This window comes from Eucalyptus grandis, chromosome 11 (genome assembly GCF_016545825.1).
Source record: "Eucalyptus grandis isolate ANBG69807.140 chromosome 11, ASM1654582v1, whole genome shotgun sequence".
Taxonomy (NCBI): Eukaryota; Viridiplantae; Streptophyta; class Magnoliopsida; order Myrtales; family Myrtaceae; genus Eucalyptus; species Eucalyptus grandis.
Genome location: NC_052622.1, coordinates 38,154,947 through 38,159,816, shown reverse-complemented (window position 1 = coordinate 38,159,816; position 4,870 = coordinate 38,154,947).

Genomic DNA, 4,870 nt, shown 5'->3' with positions numbered 1-4,870 from the left:
ATCAGGCAAAGTCATGTACCTCAAGCTTCTATGGAATCGAGATGGACAATCAAAACCTCCAATTCTCTAATGGCAATTACTTCTTGCAAGAGCATGTGTCGGAACAAGAAGTGAGGCTTCCGATTCTAAGATTGTTGAGGGGACGAAGGGTTTCTTTTAACTTGACTGGTTCTGAATGACGCATCCTTTACACCGAGCTGGACAAAATTGACAGGGATTACTCTTATGCGTTTGCACAGGTAATGTTGATTTGTTCAAGTTATGCCATCAAGTTTGCTTCTTGATTTATGACACTTCCTTAAAGACTGGTCATCACCATTCATTTTTCTCCATTGAGTCAAATACACATTTTTCATGATGGTGTAAATACATCACTCATATATAAAGGTGCATAAGCATTTTCATTCTGATAGAGAAGTGCTTGGCAATGCCAGACAATAAACATCTTTCAAGGGTAGTACTTTTTTACAGCATCGGAATTAACCGGTTTGGAGAATTCCCGCCCGTCCATTTCGGTCGAATCAAGGCTCCTCCGGGAGTATCTTCTTTATTACATAAGGACCCTTGTAATTAGGGGCGAACTTGCCTCCGGGCTCTGGGAAGATTGGCAGCGTCTTCCTCAAGACTAGCTCATTTACCTCGAAGTGCTTGGGTCGCACCTTTTGATTGAATGATCGAGCTACCCTTTGTTGGTAACACTGACCATGACAGAGGGCTTTCGATCGTTTTTCGTCGATCATATTTAGTTGCTCAAGCCTTTGTTGTGTCCATTCTTCCTTGGACAATCCTGCTTGGGATAAAATTCGCAAGGAAGGGATTTCTACTTCTACAGGCAAAACCGCCTCCATGCCGTAAACCAAGGAAAAAGGCGTTGCCCCAGTGGAAGTTCGAATCGAAGTTCGATACGCTGTTAATGCGAAGGGTAGCCTCTCATGCCAGTCGCGGTAGTTTTCAGCTGTCTTGGATAGGATTCTCTTGATGTTCTTGTTGGCGGCTTCCACTCCATTCATTTGTGGACGATAAGGGGACGAGTTCGGATGTTGGATTTTGAACTCGAAAACAATTGATCAATCAACTTGTTGTTTAGGTTTGACCCATTGTCGTGACGATAGCTTCCGGTACGCCATAACGGGCGATTATGTCACGTCCGATGAATTTCATAACGTTTCGTGCGATTACGCTTGCATAGGATGCAGCCTCGATCCATTTTGAGAAATAGTCGATTGCAACCAAAATGAACCGGTGCCCATTTGATGCCTTTGGATTGATTGGTCTAATCACATCAATGCCCCACATTGAAAATGGCCACGGCTCAGATAACTGATGCAATTCAGTTGGAGGGACATTTATCTTGTCCCCGTGGATCTGACAACGATGACAGCTTCGCACATGGTGAGCACAATCGCTCTCTAAGGGAACCAATAACCCAATCTCATTATTTTCTTGGCCAACATATGTCCATTCATGTGAGGACCACATACTCCCCATGTATTTCTTGCATTATTTGTGTGGCTTCGTTTGCATCCACACACCTTAACAGACCGAGTTATATGATCTTTTGTACAAATTTTCACCGACGAAGAACCTCGAAGCCATTTTCATAAGGTATTTTCGATCGGAGGGAGTGCTTTCTTTAGGGAATTCCTGCTTTTGGATGTATTTCATGATGTCGTAATACCGGGGTTTCCCATCGGGTTCTTCATTATAGTCATGCGGTGGGCTGTCTTGTCAAGACTTCAATTTTCAAAGGCTCTACTTCTAACCCCTTCGCTACTTGTAACATGGATGATAGTGTTGCTAGTGCATCGACAAACCGGTTACGGATTCTAGGTAGGTATTCAAATGAGATGTCCTGGAATTCTTCTACCAATTCTTCCAAGTAGTCATGATAAGGCACTAGTTTGGCGTCTCTTGTCTCCCACTCGCCCACAGTCTGGAGGATAATTAAGGCGGAGTCACCGAACACTTTTAGTTTTGATACTTCCATTCCAATAGCTGCTTGTAGACCGAGGATGCATGCTTCGTATTCGGCTATATTGTTGGTGCATGGAAACATCAGTTTTGCAGCCACGGGATAATGTTGCCCATTCGGGGATATCAAGACCGCCCCAGTGCCTGAACCTGACAAATTTACAGCTCCATCAAAAAACATAGTCCACGTGTCCTCTTCTACTGCTGAGATTCGATCATCTGGGAATGATCATCGCCTACTTCTTTAGGGCAATGCTAACATATCAGCAATCACCCGACCTTTAACGATTTTTGCGACATCACCTGGATGTCGAATTTCGAGATTAGGATTTGCCATTTGGCCAATTTTCCCACCAAGGCCGGGCAACCAAGCAAATACTTGATTGGGTCACTCTCGATTACAAGGAATGTCCGGTAATGCAAGGTATACTGCCGAGTCATGCAATACCCATACCAATGCAGCACAGTCTTTTCGATTTGGAGTAGTTTTGTTCGATGTGGTGAATTTTTTACTCAAATAGTAAATGGCTCGTTCTTTCCCATCATGGGGTCCTTTCTGTGCCAACATCGCACCTAGGGATTCACTGTTGATGGTAAGGTAGAGGGTCAAAGGGTGTCCTGGAGTCGGGGGTACTAAAACCGAGGGTTTCATCAGGTACCGCTTTAAATTTTCAAATGCCAATCGGCAGTCATCATCCCATTCGATTTGTGCATCTTTCTTGAGAAGTTTAAAGAAAGGTTTTGCAGTTTCAGAAAGCTGGGAAATGAATCGCGCAATGTAATTTAATCTTCCTGGAGGCTCCGGACTTCTTTCACAGTCGAGGGAGGAGGCATTTCAAATATCGCTTTAGTTTTTGACGGGTCCACTTCTATCCCTTTACAGCTCACAATGAATCCAAGTAGTTTGCCAGAGGTTGCCCCGAACACACATTTTGCTGGGTTCAAGCGCAACTTGAACCGGCGAAGTCGATCGAATAATTTTTCCAGGTCTTCACATGGTCTTCTCCATGTCTGGTTTTGGCGATCATGTCATCGACATATACTTCAATTTCTTTATGCATCATGTCATGGAAAAGGGTGACCATGGCACGTTGGTAAGTTGCTCCAGCGTTTTTCAGGCCAAAAGGCATGACCTTATAGTGAAAAGTCCCCATGGAGTAATGAATGCCGTCTTTTCCTTGTCTTCCTCCTTCATTTTTATTTGGTTGTATCCGAGAACCCATCCATGAAAGAGAAAAGTTTGAATCCAGCAGTACTATCCACAAGAACGTCTATGTGAGGTAGTGGGAAATCATCCTTTGGGCTTGCTTTGTTCAAATCGCGGTAGTCGACACAAATCCGGATTCGACCATCTTTCTTCTTTACTGGTACAATGTTTGCCACCCAACTAGGATATTGCGAGACTTCGAGGAAGCCTACCGCAGAGCTTCATTACTTCTTCTTCAATCTTTTTGACAATTCAGGCTTAGCTCTTCTTAGCCGCTGCTTCTTAGGAGCCACATCAGGGTTGGTTGGCAAGCTATGTTCCACGATCATTGGATCAAGGCCTGGCATATCGGCATAAGACCATGCGAATACATCTTGATATCTCTTTAAGAGGGCAATTAAGCTTGCAGCTTCTTCTTCAGGAAGGTTCGCGCCAATCTTTATCTCCCTTGGATCTTCTGTGCTGCCTAAATTGACAATGATGGTGTCTTCAGTAGTAGGGGGCCTTGCTTCTTCGTGGCGCTTCCAATTCCATTGAATTTCGTCGGAATCATCAAAATCATCATCTGAGTCATCAGAATTGCTATCATGGCTACTTACGGTGCTGGTTTGGACCGTTCCCATACCCTCGCCTGCCGCTATATTATTCTGTGTCATAGAGTAGATAGGCTAAGGGAACAAATAAGGTTAGTAGTATGCATGCTTCTTTCTTTTGAAAAGGTGATAAATTGCTTTTAAAGATTAAAGACAAAGAAACATGAGGAGACCCGGGCCTCAGATTTCTTCTTTCATTTGACGGCTGGCTATCATCAACGGGCCGGTTTGGTGTGTCTCCTCATGCCCTCAAAATGTTTTCAACTTTATTTATTAGTAGACGGATTTACAGGGTGGTTTCAAAAAATAGTTCCTTGAGTGGAACCGTTGTTGAAAACAAAGCAAACTAGACTTTAAGAAATATGTACGGGCTCCCACGTAGGGAGTATGCGAGGAGTTAAAAGGATTCTACTCGGCGGGCCTGCACCCATTTCCCTTACGGTCCCTCGTTGATAGCGCCCACGTAGAAGTCTTCATACCGGTTGCCGATCACGTCTCCTTGTGCTCCGGCTTTGTGGATTTCAGATCATCCACGTCTCCCCATCCATCAGGGACGATGTTGTGGTAATGATCATAGAAACTTTGGGGAATTGAATAATTGACATAGTAGTCAAATTTACCACTTGGTTGGCCCAAAGTGTCTATGATTTCTTCTCCTTTATGCGCCTCCTTAGCATGCTCCGGAACATGGTACGGGTGTTTGGGTACCACGAGGAGGTGATCATTGCCAAAACACAGCCATGGAGAGCGGAAGGTGAATACCCCGGCAAAGATCCAAAAGATCTTGGACCTTGTCTCTCGGGATGGTGCAATCATCTAGCGAGTGTCCTAATTCCCCGAATGGTAATCGCATTGCTTGGATGGATCATAATCAAGGAAGTACTCGGGGTAGGATGGTTCAGTTCTCTGCCGATTAGCCCTTGCTCGAGGAGGATGGGGAAAATAATGGCCATTGATTTAGGAAGAGGCGAATATGGTCGTGTGCTTCTTGGGGATAAAGGTAGCCATGCCCCTCGCCAGGTCGTGTCAGTAGGGTCCTCTTCATTTATCACCAGCTCCTCATTGTGACGAGAACGGAATGCACGGGTAGCTTGAGCGA